At 41.2% G+C, this 20,466-nt stretch overlaps 1 protein-coding gene across 10 annotated transcripts in view; it reads left to right on the top strand.

The window, feature by feature from the left end:
• LOC122541001 (CYFIP-related Rac1 interactor A) overlaps nucleotides 1-20,466 on the top strand; it is a 216,710-nt gene that overhangs the window by 52,060 nt on the left and 144,184 nt on the right. The window lies entirely within an intron of this gene.

The raw sequence follows: 20,466 nt of genomic DNA on the forward strand, positions 1-20,466 counted from the left end.
GTCATGTTGTGGATGTACAGGATGTTGGTTCAGTCACTTTTGGAATTCTGGTCTCCTTCTTTACAGGAAGGATGTTGTGAAACTTTGAAAGGGTTCAGAAAAGATTTACAAGGATGTTGCCAGGGTTGGAGGGTTTGAACTATAAGGAAAGGCTGAATAGGCTGGGGCTGTTTTCCCTGGAGGTTGGATGCTGAGGTTTATAAAATCATGAGGGTCATAGGTGGGACAAGCAGACAAAGTCTTTCTTTTCCCTGGGGTTGGCGATTCCAGAATTAGAGGGTATAGATTTAGTGTGAGAGGGGAATGATATAAGAGGGACCCAAGGGGCAACCATTTCACACAGAAGGTGTATGGAATGAGCTGCCAGTGGAAGTGGTGGAGGCTGGTACAATTGCAGCATTTAAAAGTCATCTGAATGGGTATATGAATAGGAAAGGTTTAGAGGGATCTGTGCCAAGTGCTGGCAAATCTAACTAGAACATAGAACATAGAAGAATACAGCGCAGTACAGGCCCTTTGGCGCTCGATGTTGCGCCGATCCAAGCCCACCTAACCTATACTAACCCACTATCCTCCATATACCTACCCAATGCCTGCTTAAATGCCCATAAAGAGGGAGAGTCCACCACTGCTACTGGCAGGACATTCCATGAACTTACGACTCGCTGAGTGAAGAACCTACCCCTAACTTCAGTCCTATATCTACCCCCCCTTAATTTAAAGCTATGCCCCCTTGTAATACCCGACTCCATACGCGGGAAAACTAGATTAGGTTAGGATTAGGCATGGATGAGTTGGACTGAAGGGTCTGTGTCCGTGCCATACATCTCTATGGCTCTATGACTATGACTCCACAGACAAGCATAGAATCATACAATACAGAAGAGGCCCTTCAGCCATTAAGAATGTACTGTCAAAACTATTCTAAATCTGCCTTAGTTCCATCTGGCAGCACAAGACCCAAAGCCTTTCTCCTCAGAGTTTGACATGAGTTTTATATCAACTAAGTGCTTGAAGGTCCATGCTGTGATTTTTCTGCACTAATTGCTTTTCCTTGCAATTATATTTTTTATTAGTATCATTTCTGTTAGTTTATTTCTTAAACTGCAGAGTCTTCATAACTGGTATTAAGTCAAGTTTGTTTAGATGCTTTCATGAGGGATTAAGTAATTGTCTAAGAAACTGCATTTTTAAATGAAAAATGCTTGTCAGGTCAGGCGATAAATATGGAGAGCACAGGTAACAGTATTTCAGATGTAGCCCCTTTGTCAGAATTTTCAAAAAGAATAACAATTTAAAAAGAAACAGAATACAAGCAATAGGAGAGGTAAACCACACAAACATAAATGCCAAGAAAATAAATTCAATGTCCTGTTAAAAAGCTTTTGTAGACACAGGAAATACTTGGCACAAGTGATATCAACTTGGGAAAATAGAAGGCTTAATGACAAATCCAAAACATGAATACCATTTGAATACCTGAACAATGTGATTAATGAGGCTCATCACAATCTAGCACAGATTCAGGATGGATTTACAAAACAGAAATTATGCTTGACAAATCTTCTGGAATTTTTTGAGATTTAACAAGTAGAAATGAGGAGGAGCCAGTGGATGTGGTTTTCCTGGACTTTCAGAAGACTTTTAATTGGGTCCCATATGAGATGAGCATATAAAAATAAAGCTCCATGGAATTGGGAACAGTGTACTGACATGGAAAGGGAAATGGTTGACAGACAGATAGCAAAGAGTAGGAATGTTTTTTTTTTCCCAACTGGCAGGTAGTGACTCAGGTACAGAAGGGATCATTACTTGGACCCCAGCTATTCACAATATATCTTATGGAGATACATTTAGCTCCCTCTCTAAATCAATATTTTCAGACAACACAAAGCTGGATGGGAAGGTAAGATGTGAGGATGATGCAGAGACACTTCAGTGTGATTTGGACAAGTTAACTGAGTGCACATTCATGGCAGATGAAGAATAATGGAGATATATTTGAGATTATCCACACTGGTAGCAAAAACACTAAGGCAGGTTATTTTCTGAATGGTGATAGATTGGAAAAGGGAAAGGTTCAACAAGACCTTGGTGTTCTTGTATACCAGTTGCTGAAAGAAAGATGCAGGTGCAGTGGGAGGTGAATAAAGCAAATGGTATTTTGGCTTTCATAGAAGATTAGAGTACAGCAACAAGGATAGTTTGCTACAATAACAGCATCTGGAGTATCTTGTTAAGTTTTGATCGTCTTTCCTAAGGAAGGATGTTCTTGTTAGGGAGGGCATACAGTAAAGGTTTATTGAACTAATTCCTGGGATGGCAGGACTAATGAACGACGAGAGACTGGATCATTTAGGGTTATGTTCACCAAAATTTAGAGGAATGAGAGGGATCTCCATAGTAACCTATAAAATTCTAACAGAACTAAACAGAGTAAATGCTGAAACCAAAAGAGAAAATGCTGGAAAATCTCAGCAGGTCTGGCAGCATCTGTAAGGAGAGAAAAGAGCTGACATTTCGAGTCTAACTGACCCTTTGTCAAAGCTGGAAGGATATTCCCAATGACTGGAGTTCAGAACCAGCAGTCACAGTTCAAAGATAGAAGGTAGGTCATTTAGGACTGAGGTGAGAAGAAATTTCTTCACCCAGAGAACAGTGGCCTGTGGAATTCTCTGCTACAGAATGCAGTTGTGGTGAAGACATTGAATGTTTTCAAGAAGGAGTTAAGTATAGTTCTTAGGGCTAAAAGGAAATAAGGGTATGGGGAGAAGGTAAGAACAGGGTGTTGAGTTGGATGATCAACCAATGATCATATTGAATAGCCGAGCATAATTGAAAAGGCTGAATGATATTTCAATTATCAGTGTAGCTTTCTTGTGGTAGATATCTTCTTGATAACCATCACTCCTGCCCTGCCATCTCCCACCCACTGCCATGGTAAAGGGTTCATAATTATGAGATTTTTACATCTTGAATTTAATCTAGGAACAAGGTCATATATATTAAAAGTATTGCAGTATTTTCTTGTTTTAAGCAACTACCTGCATTGTTGGGTTAGAGATTTCAGCTCCCTCGATGGTGAGAGTTGAAAATTATTAGGCGAGTTAGCCCCATTGCAAACTTGGCACCTTCTCGCCACCAATCAAGTGCTGGGTGTGAAAGTACACTTCAGACTCTTTTGATGTCCCTGTAATTAAGGCTCTTAAGTGGCTAATTAACAGCCACTAAAGGGTTTCAACTGCCATTGTCCTGATGACTTGCCTCCTGAGCAGATGAGAAAAGTGACTGGTTTCCCAATAAGTGACCTGTCTGTTGTTTTGGTAGACCTTTATTTGCTTCAAATATGGGGTAGTTGGAGACACATATGGGGAGTATGGGCCAAGGGGGTAGCCTTTTGGAACCACCTACCTGTCCTTGCCTTTGATTTCTTAAACCTCTTTCTCTACCTGTGAGAAGCTTGCCTCTCACCATTGAATCTGTTAAAGGCTCAGTCTTGGGTGATAGTCTTTAAGACCCAGAGATTTGATTTTAATTGGCCAGTAACTACTGGTGAGATGAGGCTTTATTGTTGAAGCTTGCAATATTACTGTTCCCTCAATATTAATAGGTCAAAATCCTGGAACTCCCTAGTGCGTGGGCCTACACCAAATGGCTTGCATTGGTTCAAGAAGGCACCCACAACCATCTTAAGGATAACTAGTGATAGGCAATAAATGCTGGCACAGCCAGCAATGTCCACATCCTATGAATTTACTCGCATCCCTTAATGAATAAATATTAAAAATAATCATGAAAGGAGGTTCAAATCCAACTTCTCCATCCAGGATGGATGGCCAATCATTCCTTATGAATGCAAGTCATGTTCCAGCAGATGAGAGTTTGATGAGGAGGATGGGGGTATCCATAGTCTCCATCTACACTTATTCTTCAGAAGCTTTAGGTAATGAGCGTGAGGCTGGTAGGTTGAAGCTCGAGTCATTCACCACCACCTTTGGGGATCTTCAGCTGCTGGCTCTCACTAGTGGCTGCAGCAGTCACTCAAGAACCCATCTTTGCTAGGCTTGGTGACAATGTTGTAATTGGTGACTTTTTTTCAATGCTGTTGTCTTATGGTCAGCAAGATCGCAAGAATGTTCCAAGTGTTACTCCATCTCCAGTAAGAGAGCAGTTAATCTCTGGGAACGTAAGAAAGAGTGCAACGTATCAGTGATTGTAACTGATTTGAAGAATCACAAGTACAATGTAACAAAATGTTATGCCCTTGCACAGTGTAGAATAGTGGCTTCACCTCTAAGGATTCCATTGTCATGTCATCGATAAGGAACTCTGAGCTATGTAATCTCATGTAAATGAATGTTGTCGAACCAAAGCCCTGGTGCTGTATTGGGTGAGTTAAATGCAGACATTATAGCACTTTGTTTTCTTTTTAAAAACAAAACAGCTACCTTCAAATATTGCAGATCATGTGATTGCATAATTACAGTTGTGTGGAATATGAACGCTTCAGCATTGCGTTCCTCTGTCAGGTATAAACTGTGATGTAGAAATGGCAAAGTCAGGTGAGACTTTAAATTTGCATTTGCAGAGCTTCACATGTCTACCATTACATGGGACAATTGACGCAAAGTATATCATGGTCATTTTTGATATGGAGGTGCTGGTGTTGGTCTGGATGGACAAATTTGAAATGGCCATTTTTTGTTTGAGGCTTTAGTGATTTAAGCACAATCACAATATCTCTAACATAGAAACGATGTTATTTCTCTTATCAGTTTCTATTCTAATACAAGCTGCTGAAAAGGGGGCCTGAATGGATCAATGGTAAATGAACAAACAGTAAACCAAAATTACTTACCATGTATTATAAACGCAAATGCTTTAGAGTATGTTCAAAGACTGATGTCACAGGAGCTGAGATAATTCAAATGTGACAAACTGGTTTGAGTTGATTCACATTCCTTTGGAATAATGGGCTACATTGAGACTTTGATTTGTTATCATTTGACAAAAGTGCAATTCAAGCATTTTATCACTTACTAAATACATGTCTTCTTTGATAGATGTCTGTATAATGCATCAGCATCTGGTTTTGTGCTAATGGGGAAAGAGAATAAAAGGAGTATGTGGAGATAGAAGCCAGTCGCTGGTTCATGGGGGAGTGGACAGAAGCAGCAGGAAGTCGAAGAGTGAGCACCCATGGATTTGGCAGCATTTGGGATGGGAAAAGAAGAAAACAACTCGTGTAAGACATGCTAAGAAAACAGGTCAGGGTCTGGCCACAAGCTGGAGAGTGAGCAGGAAGGATAAGACTAAGTGGCTGAAACAGTAGAAAGTATCAATTTTTTCATTCTCTTTAATTTTCTGCACTGAGTAACAGTATTCCTGCCAGATGTTTTAAACCTTGCACTTTGTCATTTCATAGTGGAGGTCTTTGTGATTTGATGTTTCTAAAATGTTTGTGGCTTACTAAATAGTTAGCAAGTATTTCATTCATATTGCAACCATTTGAGATTTTAGCAACATTTTGATGAATAAATATTTAAATCTTTTAAAAATAGATTTTTTTTTTCATTCCCCAAACTGAACATTAGTGAGCAGGTATCTACTAAGTAGGTGCTGCTTGACAGCAGTTGAAACCTTTCATCATTGGAGAGAGGCAAATGTAATTCCTCTCTTCAAGAAAAGAAATAGGGAAATCCCCGGCAATTCCAGACCAGTAAGTCTCACGTCTGTCGTCTGCAAGGTGTTAGAAAGGATTCTGAGGGATAGGATTTATGACCATCTGGAAGAGCATGGCTTGATTAAATGCAGTCAACACGGCTTTATGAGGGGCAGGTCATGCCTCACAACCCTTATCGAGTTCTTTGAGGATGTGACTAGAAAAGTTGATGAGGGTCGAGCTGTGGATGTGGTGTATATGATGTGGTGTATATGGAGTTCAGCAAGGCATTTGATAAGGTTCCCCATTGTAGGCTAATTCAGAAGGTCAGGAGGAATAGGATACAGGGAAACTTAGCTGTCTGGATACAGAATTGGCTGGCCAACAGAAGACAGCGGGTGGTAGTAGAAGGAAAATATTCTGCCTGGAAATCAGTGGTGAGTGGTCTTCCACAGGGCTCTGTCCGTGGGCCTCCAGTGTTTGTAATTTTTATTAATGACTTGAATGAGGGGATTGAAGGATGGGTCAGCAGGTTTGCAGACGACACAAAGGTTGGAGGTGTCGTTGACCGTATAGAGGGCTGTTGTAGACTGCAGCAGGACATTGACAGGATGTAGAGATGGGCTGAGAAGTGGTAGATGGAGTTCAACCTGGATAAACGTGAGGTGATGCATTTTGGAAGGTCGAATTTGAAAGCTGAGTACAGGATTAAGGATAGGATTCTTGGCAGTGTGGAGGAACAGAGGGATCTTGGTGTGCAGGTATATAGATCCCTTAAAATGGCCACCCAAGTGGACCGGGTTGTTAAGAAAGCACATGGTGTTTTGGCTTTCATTAACAGGGGGACTGAGTTTAAGAGTTGTGAGATCTTATTGCAGTTCTATAAAACTTTGGTTAGACCGCATTTGGAATACTGCATCCAGTTCTGGTTGCCCTATTATAGGAAAGATGTGGATGCTTTGGAGAGGGTTCAGAGGAGGTTTAGCAGGATACTGCCTGGACTGCAGGGCTTATCTTATGAAGAGAGGTTGACTGAGCTCGGACATTTTTCATTGGAGAAAAGGAGGAGGAGAGGGGACCTAATTGAGGTATACAAGATAATGAGAGGCATAGAGTCGATAGCCAGAGTCTATTTCCCAGGGCAGAAATGACTAACACGAGGGATCATAGTTTTAAGCTGGTTGGAGGAAATATAGAGGGGATGTCAGAGGTGGGTTCTTTACACAGTTGTGAGAGCATGGAATGTGTTGCTAGCAGCAGTTGTGGAAGTAAGGTCATTGGGGACATTTAAGAGACTGCTGGACATGCATATGGTCACAGAAATTTGAGGGTGTGTCCATGAGGATCAATGGTCGGCATAATATCATGGGCTGAAGGGCCTGTTCTGTGCTGTACTGTTCTATGTTCTAATGATTAAGAATAGACTTATAGGATGGTATTTGCCTCAGTTGGATTGTGCATAAGACATTTATCCATGCAATTTTCCATCTTATCAGTGTTGTAGCTGCACTGGAACAGTTTTGCTTGTATAAGGCAAGCTTTTGGAGTACGTATCTTGAGTAGTATTGCTAGAATTTCATTAGATCCCATAGTCATTGCAGTATCCAGTGATCCCAGCACTCACTTGATATCACATAGAGTAAACTGAACTAGCTGAAGACTTCCATCTGTGTTGGTGACCTGTGGAGGAGACTGAGATGGAAAATCCACTCGGCTCTTCCGGCTAAAGATTGTTGCAAATGCTTCAGCCATCCCTTTTACACTGTACTGGGCTCTCGTATCATAGTGGATGGGGATCTTTATGGGGCCTTCTCCAGGAAGTTGTTTAATTGTCCACCACCGTTTGAGACTAGATGTGACAGGACTGCAGAGTTTAGATCTGATTTGTTGACTGTGGAATTACTTAGCCTGTCTATCACTTGCTTATGCTAATTGATGTATGAATAATCTTGTTTTGTATTTTCACCAGGTTAACATCTCAGTTTTAGGTATGCCTGTTGCTGCTTCTGCATGCCCTCCTATGCTCTATTGAACCAGGGTTGATCCCCTGGCTCAATGGGAATATTAGACTGGTGGGTTTGGTGGACCACAAGGTTGCATATTGTGTTGGGAGTACAATTTCTGGAACTGTTTGAAGTCAATCACATTTAACAGGATAATAGTGTCACACAACACAATGAAGAGTATTCTTAATACAAAAAGATGACTTCATCTGCTAAAGAACCTTGTAAAGGTCACTGCTTCCCATACTGTCGTGAGACAAAACAAACTGCAGATGCTGGAATCCAAAGTAGACAGGCAGGAGGCTGGAAGGACTCAGCAAACCAGGCAGTATTAGGAGGTGCAGAAGTTGATGTTTCAAGTTTAACCATTCTTCAGGACTCGGGGGAGCTGCAGATAGAGGGAGAAGTGGGGACAGGATGGTGAAGTGGGGTTAGGTGAAGACAGATAGAATGTATGACCTGGTTGGTCAATGGGAGGAATGAATCTGGTAGATGGCAGAGAGCAGTGGAAGACAGGGGCTGGGAAGGGATTCGGGTGAATGGGAGGGAGGTTATTTGAAATTGGAGAACTCCATGTTGAGCCCTCTGGGCTGTAGGGTGCCAGCTGGAAGATGAGGTGTTGTTCCTCCAATAGGAGCTGTGGTTCGTTTTGGCAATGGAGGAGGCCAAGGATGATCATGTTGGAAAGGGAGTGATTGGGGAGAATTGAAATGGCTGGTGACTGAGAAGTATGTCGGCCCATGCGGACCTGGCTGCGATGCTCCGTTTACTTTCGGTCTCCCCGATGTCAAGAAGACCACATCCCATACAGTCATGAGCAGACTAATCTGCCTGCTGCAAATAGTTGAATTTGTATTTCCTGCTTGCTGGTTCCCTCACCATCTGCTGTAGACCCAGTCTAGCAACTGTGTCTTTTAGGATTTGTCCAGCTCCACCAGTAGTGGTGCTGCCAGGTCACTCTTGGTGATGAACAATGAAGTCTCCCACCTAGAATGCATTCTACACCCTTTAACTATGCTACTGCCTCCCCCTAGTCAAGTAGTCAAAGTCCAACATATTTAGAGTCAGCATTGAGTTGTGGAGAGGTTTGGACCCCGCCCCCCCCCCCTCCACTGCTAATGACAGATGTGTCAAATGAAGTAGCCTTTGTGATCTCAGCCTTTTCGTAACACGGAATGCACATGACATCAGCATTGGAAATAGAGCTCACTATTGACTGGCACAAGCTCGATTTGTTAACTGAGAGAATTCACAAACAATCAATGCTAGAGTTGTTTTGGAAATCTGTCAAACAATGATGTTAGTGTCATAGGTCATGCAGCATTTATATGTGACCAGTTTAATTTATTTAATTAGATTTTCATGTTGGTTCAAAACCTGAACATAGTCTAGTACTGCAAGGTATTTTTTATCAACTTGATTGCCGACCTTGAATTTTAAAGGAAATGTTTGTCTTAATTAGGTTACCTTTCTCCTCAGAAAATATTTCTGCTTACTTTCAATCAAAATTGTTACAAAATGCAAAAATGTCTCAATAAACAGATAATTTGTTGTATGTAATTAAGATTTATTGGTGTTGATTTAAATCCGAAATAGTTGAATTTAAAAAAGTATAGATTTCTGATTCGAAATTGATGAGGCTGATTATTAGAAATTGAAACTTCAGTGTTTTTCTGATGTGATAATGCTGAATAATCTAAAGAACATATTCTTAAATCTTATTTTAATCAGTGAAATGGCTGTTGGCATTTAACTGACAGCTTATTGGGAATTGAAAACAAAAAATGTTGGAAATCACAGCAGGTCAGACAGCATCTATGGAGAGAGAGCAAACTAACACTTCACGTCACCTCTGATGACGAGTCATCTAGACTTGAAGTGTGGAGGGTACAGCATTTATGCAATAGTCTGGGTGGAGTGCTTGGGCAGAACTTAGGGCAAGACCTACACAGTTAATGGTTTGTTAGTGGGTTGTGTTGTTGCACAGAGACACCTAGGGTTTCAGATACATAGTTCCTTGAAAGTTGCTTCACAGGTAGACAACGTAGTGAAGGAGGCATATGGCACACTTGTCTTCATTAGTCAGATCACTGAGTCTGGTAGCCCTGCTACTTGAAAGCTATTAAATTGGAAAGGGTGCAGAAAAAATTTATAAGGATGTTGCTGGGACTGGCGGATTTGAGTTGGAAAGACTGGGGCTTTTTTCCTAGGAGTGTAGGAGGTTGAGCGATGGCCTTATAGAGGTTTATAAAATCGTGTTGGCCATAGATAAGGTGAATAGCAAAGGTCTTTTTCCTAGGGTAGGGAGTTCAAAATTACGGGACACCATTTTAAGGTGAGAGAAGAACGATTCAAATGTGATCGGAGGGGCAACTTTTTCAGAGGGTGGTTCATATGTGAAATGAACTGCCAGAGGAAGTGCGAGATGCAAGTACAGTTACAACATTTAAAACACAATTGGAGAGGTACATGAATAGAGTCATAGAGATGTACAACATGGAAACAGACTCTTCGCTCCAACCCGTCTATGCCGACCAGATATCCCAACCCAATCTAGTCCCACCTGCCAGCACCCAGCCCATAGCCCTCCAAACCCTTACTATTCATATGCCCATCCAAATGCCTCTTAAGTGATGCAATTGCACCAGCCTCCACCACTTCCTCTGGCAGCTCATTCCATACACGTACCACTCTCTGTGAAAATGTTGCCCCTTAGGTCTCTTTTATATCTTTCCCCTCTCACCCTAAACCTATGCCCTCTAGTTCTGGACTCCCCGACCCCAGGGAAAAGACTCTGCCTATTTACCCTATCCATGCCCCTCATAATTTTGTAAACCTCTATAAGGTCACCCCTCAGCCTCCGACGCTCCAGGGAAAACAGCCCCAGCCTGTTCAGCCCCTCCCTATAGCTCAAATCCTCCAACCCTGGCAACATCCTTAAGTCTTTTCTGAACCCTTTCAAGTTTCACAACATCTTTCCGATAGGAAGGAGACCAGAATTGCACGCAATATTCCAACAGTGGCCTAATCAATGTCCTGTACAGCCGCAACATGACCTCCCAATTCATGTACTCACTACTCTGATCAATAAAGGAAAGCATACCATACGCCTTCTTCACTATCCTATCTACCTGGAAATCCACTTTCAAGGAGCTATGAACCTGCACTCCAAGGTCTCTTTGTTCAGCAACACTCCCTAGGACCTTACCATTAAGTGTATAAGTCCTGCTAAGATTTGCTTTCCCAAAATGCAGCACCTCTCATTTATCTGAATTAAACTCCATCTGCCACTTCTCAGCCCATTGGCCGATCTGTGCAGATCCTGTTGTAATCTGAGGTAACTCTCTTCGCTGTCCACTACACCTCCAATTTTGGTGTCATTTGCAAACTTACTAACTGTACCTCTTATGCTCCCATCCAAATCATTTATGTAAATGATAAACAGTAGAGGGCCCAGCACCGATCCTTGTGGCACTCCACTGGTCACAGGCCTCCAGTCTGAAAAACAACCCTCCATCACCACCCTCTGTCTTCTACCTTTGAGCCAGTTCTGTATCCAAATGGCTAGTTCTCTCTCTATTCCATGAGATCTAACCTTGCTAATCAGTCTCCCATGAGGAACCTTGTCGAACGCCTTACTGAAGTCCATATAGATCACATCTACTGCTCTGCCCTCATCAAGCTTCTCTGTTACTTCAAAAAACTCAATCAAGTTTGTGAGACGTGATTTCCCACCCACAAAGCCATGTTGACTATCCCTAATCAGTCCTTATCTTTCCAAATACATGTACATCCTGTCCCTCAGGATTCCCTCCAACAACTTGCCCACCACTGAGTCAGGCCCACTGGTCTATAGTTCCCTGGCTTGTCTTTACCGCCCTTCTTAAACAGTGGCACCACGTTTGTCAACCTCCAGTCTTCCGGCACCTCACCTGTGACTATCGATGATAGAAATATCTCTCAGTAAGAGGCCCAGCAATCACTTCACTAGCTTCCCACAGAGTTCTCGGGTACACCTGATCAGGTCCTGGGGATTTATCCACCTTTTAACAGTTTCAAGACATCCAGCACTTCCTCCTCTGTAATCTGGACATTTTGCAAGATGTCACCATCTATTTCCCTACAGTCTATATCTTCCATGTCCTTTTCCACAGTAAATACTGATGCAAAATACTCATTTAGTATCTACTGAAGAGTCTGTTTGCATGTTGTATGATTCTAAATGGTTGAATGCAGCACAAGTCATATTGTACAAGTGCTGTATGAAGATTTGTCGTCCCACTCCCATATCATCCTTGAAGAACCCCTCATTGTTCACAAGTAGAGACCGCATGCTCAGAAAAAAAGTCTGGCCACTCCAGATATGGCCACAGACATTTTTCATTTACAAGTTGCATGAGTATTGGAAGGCAATTCAGATCACACTTGACACAGTGAGCTGCAGGTTCAGCATGGTAATCACAGCCTCACCCAAAAGCATCCATGTTTCTTTCTTCCTTGCAGAGCCTTTATCCATGCTCATCCCCAACTTTTGACTTAGAGTGTAATATTAAGTTCAAGTCCTGAGTCTTGGCCCTACAGTTTAGTTGTGATGCACAGCTCCCCCTAATGAGTTCAGAGCCAACTGGTAGATGGTTGGTAAAGATGATGTTTGGTTTGCTTGTCAGGATGATCAGTGCATTGAATATAGGAGTCATGTTGCAGCTGTACAGGACATTGGTTGGAATACTGCATGCAGTTCTGCTCTCTCAGCCGTAGGAAAGATGTGAAACGTGAAAGGGTTCACAAAAGATTTATATGGATGTTGGTAGGGTTGGGGGTTTGAGCTATCCGAATAGGCTGGGGCCACTTTCTCTGGCGCATCGGAAGCTGAGAGGTGAATATATAGAGGTTTATAAAATCTTGAGGGGCATGGATAGTGTGAATAGCCAAAGTGTTTTTCCCAGGCTAGGGAGGTCCAAAACCAGAGAACATAAGATTAAGGTGAGAGTGGAAAAACTTAAGAGACCTATGTGCCAACTTTCTGACTTCCTTGTGGATAAATATGGGATGAAAAGAATTAAAAGACCACAATGAAAATGGAATAAATAGACAAGGATGGAGCCTGTTCTCATAATTCCAGATGTACTTCACTGAAAATAATGGTTTATGGATTCTGTTTAACTTTTCTACTATGTGTCTCCTTTTCCTGTTTTCAAATCTTTTTATTACAAGATATTTTGTGCTTCCTGTGGCATAGCTTATCACCAAAACATCTCAGTTGGTTTTAAAAGAGAAGGACTGATTTCATTGTTAGCAAAGTTGGAGTGCAGGGGTCTCCGATTTACAAACATCTAACTTATGAACACTCATACTTATGAAAGCAATCCAATGCTGAAGTGTAATTTTAAAGATGAAATATTAACATTTCTTGCACTTGACAAATGGCTACTTTATATTGTCCTGCACTGTTTTGCCACTTGCATACAAATCAGCTTATGAGCGGACTCAAAAACAGAACTCGTTTGCAACCCAGGAATGCCCATTGATATTTTTCCACTGCAATTATATGTCCTAAGACATTAGAACAGAAATATTAGGTGTATATTACAATTTTCAAGCCAAAGTTTTGTGTGTAAAATAATGACCAAGTCTTAGACTACATTGCACAAGATTACATTTTCAATATGTACACAATGCATCGACATTGCAATCAGTGTGAAAAATTGCCAGTTAGAATTAGCTTTATGCTGTAGGCTATTGCTCATTAGAACCTTGGTCAATAGCTCAAAACATCTCACTTGTGATCAGTTAATAAGAAGACTTTCATTCTGTTTCTTGAGTGGTTTTGAATCAAGATTGTAGAAGTGGAAAAAAAAGTTCATTCCTTCCACCACCCAGTCCCAAGTGCTAATGCCCTTTTACTCTGAATCTTTAGGTAATTGAACCTTAATTTTCCTTTTTACACTTTGCACTTGAACAGTGCATATGCATTAGGAAAATGGAATTTGTGCATAAGTTCCACCTCTTATCTCCATGTACTGAAGGGTACAACTACTTTTGTATTTGTTCATATGAGAAATGAAAATGAGCTTCAGTGGAGGTAGGATGGATTGATTTTGAAATGCCGTGGGAACGTGTTTGCTTATGATATTTTGTTCAAACTACCTGGTAGGGAGCTAAAGAAATTCGGCATGTCTATAAAGACACTTACAAATTTTTATACATGCACCATCAAAAGCATTCTATCTGGATGCATCACAGCATGGTATGGCAACTGCTCTTTCCGAGACCGAAAGAACCTACAGCGTTGTGAACACATCCCAGTCCATCACACAGACCAGCTTCCCATCTATTGACTTCATCTATTCCTCCCTCTGCATCGGGAGAGCAACCAACGTAATAAAAAAACCCCTCCCACCCGGTTATACTCTCTTCCACCCTCTTGTCAGGCAGAAGATGTAAACAAACTGATTCAAGAACTGCTTCTTCCACGTTGTTACAGGACTTTTGAATGGAACTCTGATGTTAATATTGATCTCTCCCTGCACTTTCTCAATAGTTTGAACATTGTATCCTGCACTCTATTCTGTTGCCCTGATGTAGTGCCATAGTATGATCTGCCTGTAAAGCACATAAGACAACAGTTTTTTCACTCTATCTTGGTACTAGTGACAGTACTAAATAAAATCAAATTAAATCTCAAGAGTTAAAATATGCTAAGCAGCACGGTAGCCCAGTGGTTAGCACTGCTGCCTCAGCAGCAGGACCTGCATTCAGTTTCCACGTTGGGTGACTGTTGGACTCTGTGGAATTTGCACATTCTCCCTGTGACTGCGTGGGTTTCCTCTGCGTGCTCTGGTTTCTTCCCACAGCCCAAAGATGTGCAAGTGAATTGCCATGCTAGATTGTCTGTAGTGTTAGGTGCATTAGTTGGGGCTAAATGTAGGGGAATGGCTCGGGCGGGGGTTACCCTTTTGGAGGGTTGGTGTGGACTTGTTGGGCCGAGGGGCCTGTTTCCATACTATAGGGTATCTAATCTAATTTTTAAAAAACTCAATTTGTAGCATGTTATGAATATATTCTCAGCACTTTTTACAAATGTGGCTTACAAAAAACACCATACCTATCCTCTTAATGGCAATGCTGTAGTTCCAAGCCAAGGACTGTATATTTCTCACCGCTTAAAGGAAGGGATTCTGTTCTGTATTTGCATCTGATTGAAAACACAGAAATACGTCTCTGAAAAATCATGTCATTTATAGATGAATATTACCACTGGTCCTGCTGATGTCAGAAAACAGTGCAATATGTATATTGTCAAACTTCTGGTGGTGGATTCTCCATATTTTTTTGCTGATAGTTGAATAATCAAAAGCTTGACCTAAAGATTGGAATTCTCTGTAGCAATTTCATTTGACCTCATCTGTGAAAACTATAGTGTTTGCAGTTGGAGATTGTAAGTTCTTTGTTAACAAAGACATATGACCTGTGATGCTTCATCTGTTTAATTTTTGTTCGTTAATAGTCATGGCATGGTCAGAAATAAAACATGCATATGTCGTAAAAATCTCGTAAAGAATTTGAAGATGTTCTACAAATTGGTGATTCATTTGTCTTGGATTTATTTACTGCTTAGAATTGTGACAAGGATTCATCTTACAGCTGAGTTAACTGTTCTAGGCCTGACACTGAGAGACACTGTTTTTGATTTAATTTTGCTCACTTGAAATGTAGATTGGGCAAAGGGGTGCCGAGGTCAGCTTTTCCAATTTGTGACATTCCAAGTTCCTGGCTATTGAAATAAAATGTCTGGAAAGCTAGGGGCACCATAAGTTTTCATGTAATTTAGTTTCTCAGTTTAATGAAGGGCAGAAGCTGCATTATGTTGTTGTCATCATCAATGTGCATTTTTGAGGTGGTACTTACTCAGCAGTCATGTGTTCGATTTATGTTTGAAGTGGATTAAAATGATCAAAATAACAATATAGAGCTGCATGAATTAAAGCAGAAGACAATATTTTACAAGAATATTGCTTGCATAGAAGTGGCTAAATGGTGCCTTTTGAGGCAAAAAAAGTGCTTAGATGGATAATACTTTTTCTGAATTAGGAATTTTGGCATGATGTTGGCACAATTTTTAATTCTACACTGAAGATCTTCTCTTGTGATAATGCATTTTAAACTTAACCTTTCGCATTTTATGACTGCTATAAAGTACTCCACAGTTCTGCTATTTATGTAATGTTGATGACTGTTCACGCTAAAGTTGGTAATTTTTCAGGATCTTTGAATGACATCATCAGTGAATCACAACGTAAAGGATTGTGCTGTTGCCTTATGTTAAAAATGAATACAGCATTGCGAGGAAACTATGAAATTGAACCAAAATTGTGTAGCTGAGGTCAAACAGAGCTCTCATTTACATAGTTATGTAGGAGGTATAATGAAATGCTGAATTATATGAGAAAATGATACAAAGAACGAATGATTGAATATGCAAACAAGTGGTGGTATGCATGTTTCACATCCATAAGTTGCTGCGTATAGAGTATCCTCAATAGATCTATTGATGATAAAATCTATTACAGTAAATATTGGCTAAGAAAACCTTAAGCATTCAAATAAAAAAGACTATTCCGCATCCCCACACCCTTTTCTATGCCCACACATGCAGTATATTTTCCTCTAGCAAGTTGTCATAGAAACTCACATTTCATCAGGCACTTAAGCATGAATTTAATAAGAAATAGTCCTTTAGCTGTTTCTGTGCTTGGGAGCTATACTGTGGGTGGTTAGGGATGGCTGGTGGATAGATGTGAGCACAAGTGCATATATTTTAATAAGGAGGAATTGAACAACCATTATAATCTTCACCTGCCCTCTTTGATCATTTAAGGTTTAAAGAAAACTGCTTCAATTTTTAAAAATTATCTATATGCATTATCTATAGGCAGAAGTCAATAATTTATTCATTGTGTTTCTTTTAAACAGCTTGTTGTGACAAAATATACATGTTCTTTAAATATCAAGGTGAGAAGTGAAGTCATTTTAAGTTAGAATGTGTGTGCTGCGTTTTGGCACTGCAGACTTCAGAAGGAAAACACATGGGGGGGGGGGGGGGGGGTGAGGGCGGTGCATAGGTCGCATTGTGTTAGTTTTGCATATTGCAATTCAAAGCCATTACATCAGGAAGACTTCTCAAATTTTCCATCTTTCCCATCCACCCCTCTATACCCATAATCCCAAAGTCTAGAGTTAGTAAACCATGTTTGACTGTTTTAATTAGCTTTCATTGGTCCAAATCTTTCAACATCTGGACAGTTGGGGACTGGATGTATCACCATTAGTACGTCTTACTAATGTCTTACTTCCTCAGAGGACCCAGCTGTCTGAACTTCCAACAAGCAGTTACTCTGCTCACACTGACATTGACAGTCAGAAATTTTAGATTGTCAGGCAGGAAGCATTACAGATTAAAACCAAATCTAACTCTTGATTACCTATATAGTTGATGCCCCTTCCCAAAAACAAATCTAAGATTAGCTAATTTGACTAATTTGAAGGACTGGATTCCTAAAGGTTCAGCAGCAGCATCCTTTCAAAAGTGTATTCATTCCACATCTGCCTACCATGCATTTCATATTTGAGCAGATGCTTCTCAATTGCTTGATCATGCAGGCAGCTGATGATTAATTTGGAATGAAAAGCACATGAAAACTTCCTCCCTCTACTCTGTCCTCAGTTACCTGGGATACAGTACCAACAGTGATGAATATACATATGTGAAGATTTCAGTGATTGCTACATAATTATCAGCTTTGACTGTTCTGCATTGAGCAGCATGACATTTTTGCACATAAGTGATGGCATAAATTTGCCAGATGTGTGTAAAGTTCTGGATGCAACATTAAAAACCATTTTACTCATGCAGTAGTTGTAACAATGTCGAGATCAATTTGGACAATAAAATACAAAGAGTTTCAGAATCTTACTCTGACCACTGCATTTTCTCCTTTGGTCTGCTTTAGTTGATAAACCCCACATGCCACACCCATTCCAAATATTATCAGTAGAGTTTTTTTTGAGAGAGGTTTTAATTAAACATTGCACAATATCATATCACATGGATAGGTTGGAGCAGCAGTTAGAGGAATGTACAAACTTCAGGAAAGGTAGGAAGGATAGGCAGGTAGTACAGGTGTCTTCATTTCAAATAAGTATGCTGATTTGGAAAACATAGAGGATGATGGACTCAGGATAAAGTAGCACGAACAGCCATATTTTTTAGTATCGTGACTGGCTCTAATGTATTGAGGGGTACTTTGGGTTCTAAGCGATCGATTGTGATAGGGGACACTAGTTAGAGGCACAGACAGATGTTTCTGTGGCCAACAATGAAAAATCAGAGAATGGTGTGTTGCCTTCCTGGTGCCAGGATCATGGATTAGAATAAAAGATGAAATCCCTACCTTCGGGGTGAAGACATCTCCATACATCCATCAACCCCAACTCGCTGTTCAAGTCCACCAACTGCTTAGATTGCAGAGACATATCTGCAAGACCCCTAGGCATCCTGTCCACCTTGGGGTTAATAATTATGGTTAAAGTCACCCCTATAATTGTATGGCGCACCCAAAGGTCCATCAATCTAGAGAGCGCGTCTGTTACAAATTTAAAGGGATATGCCAGGGGACAGAATACATTCAGAATCCCATACTACTACTCTTGTGTTAAAGCTTTAAGTATAATGAACTGCCCGGACGTATCCTTTATTTGGCCTAGCATTTGAAATGGGAGGTTCTTCCGGATGAGAATAGAAACTCCTCTATTTTTCGAGTTAAAAGATGAAAAAAAAACATCTGGCCAAATCCTCCCTGTTGCACCTTCAAATGCTCCTTATCGGTTAAGTGTGTCTCTTGTAATAAGGCTACGTCGACCTCTTTACTAAGGCTTGGCAGTATCTTTTTTTTTCTCTTGATTGGGGAATGACTCCCCTTAATATTCCAGGTGCACCATTTAAACGAATGGCAAGCCATGATCGTCCGAAACAGTCCGAGACCCTCTGGGAGGAAGAACCCCACTGATAGCGTGCGCCAAGTGAGAACTATAAACAGTTCACATAGTTTTGGAAATTGCATTTTTAAACCTACTGAATCGAAATTACTAACAACCACTTTTACAACATAACCTAAAATGTAACTGAAAGGAGGCTTTCCCCCTTGTCCATAGGGGGCGCTCATACCACTCATTAATCCCAACATGACTCCTTCTCGCTGGAACCATGCCCCCACCCCAGACACCACCAAGTAAGAAAAACAAACACCAGTATCTTATGACAAGAAAGAAAAAAGTGGGTACCCAACTCGTCCCTTCCATTCTGTAACCCTAGGCACTCCTGGTAGAACAATACCATAAAAAGAAAATTAAATAAAATTGTAATCCTGACATATATTAAAAGGGAAACCAAGATCACCCCCCAACAACCAGGTAAACCAGGCAAATTACAGACAAAAGAGGCAGAACAAAATAATTGTCCATTATAATTCAGGCCAATCAGTCTATTTTAAAGCATCCAAGTCCTTTGCCTTTTCCGGCGAATCAAAGTTGAACACGGACCCTCCGGGGCTGAAACACCGTGTTCATGGATATCTCACTGAATGCTGAATATTCAGGTCCCTCAGCCGCATTTTTACCTCCTCAAAAGCCTTCCTCTTGCGAATCATGACCGGTGAGAAGCCCTGAAAAAACATAATTCTTGATCCTTTATATACCATAGCCTGGGTATCCTTCGCCAGTGCTCTAGAGGCTTCTAGCATCATTGGCTTGTCTCTATAATGCTAGTGTTGCACTTGGACCGGGCAGGGGTGCTGGTTCAGTCTGGGCCTGTGCACTGCGACCCAGTGGGCCTGCTTGACCCGCACCTGGCATACCTCCAACCTTAGAAACTGTGGGAGCCATTGCTTCAAAAAGGAAGTGGCTGCCTTCCTTCTGTTGCGGAAGCCCCAGCAACCGGATATTCTTCTGACGACCTTGATTTTCGAGGTTGTCGACCTGCTCCTCCAAGGCCTGACCAGCTCACTGAAGATTCAACAACGGTCTCGGAAGGTGCGGCCCGTTGCTCCGACCCCTGCATGCTGCCCAAGACTCAATCTCCAGGTCATACATCTGCAGCATGATCGACGTCGATTCCCGCCTGGCCCAGGTTTCCTCCATCAATACATCAATCTTCTCTCTGAGTTTTATAAACTCCGAGATCAAACTCTGCTCTGCAGGTGAGCCCTCCGGAACAGCTGTGGAGGCTGACACCGTGGTCATAGATGAGCTGTTGCTGTTTGGGGGAGGGAGGGGTCCTTTCCTTTTTGTCACTTCTAAACTGCACCAAACTGTTTAGAACTGGAGCAAAATAGGCTTGTTTTTAAACAAATTACACAGTGAAGGGCTGGCTGAGTGCCCCATTTTGTCTGGGTTCTGGGGCAGAGCTCAGCAAAAGCAGACCTACTGGGTTGCCGCCATCTTGAATCCCCCTTCAGTTTTTTTTAAGCCTCTAGAGCATCTTCTAGTTGTGCCTTTGGTTGCTTTAACACCGAACTCTGGAATGCTCTCCTTATGTTTTTCCATCTTGCTTTAAGAAGCTCAAAAACATCCTTTGTCATCAAACTTTTTTCCTCATCTGACATAATATCTCCTTCTCTGGCTAGTTGTCATACTTTGCTTTATAATGCTCCTGTGAGGTGCCATGTGATGTTTCATTACGTAAAAAATGATATATAAATAAGTTGTTGCTGCATCAGTAAAACTCGCCTGGGCTTAGAATTGCCT

The sequence above is a fragment of the Chiloscyllium plagiosum genome, unplaced genomic scaffold (assembly GCF_037043375.1).
Source record: "Chiloscyllium plagiosum isolate Xiang-an unplaced genomic scaffold, Cpla_swu_hap1 HiC_scaffold_3, whole genome shotgun sequence".
In the NCBI taxonomy this organism is placed as follows: domain Eukaryota; kingdom Metazoa; phylum Chordata; class Chondrichthyes; order Orectolobiformes; family Hemiscylliidae; genus Chiloscyllium; species Chiloscyllium plagiosum.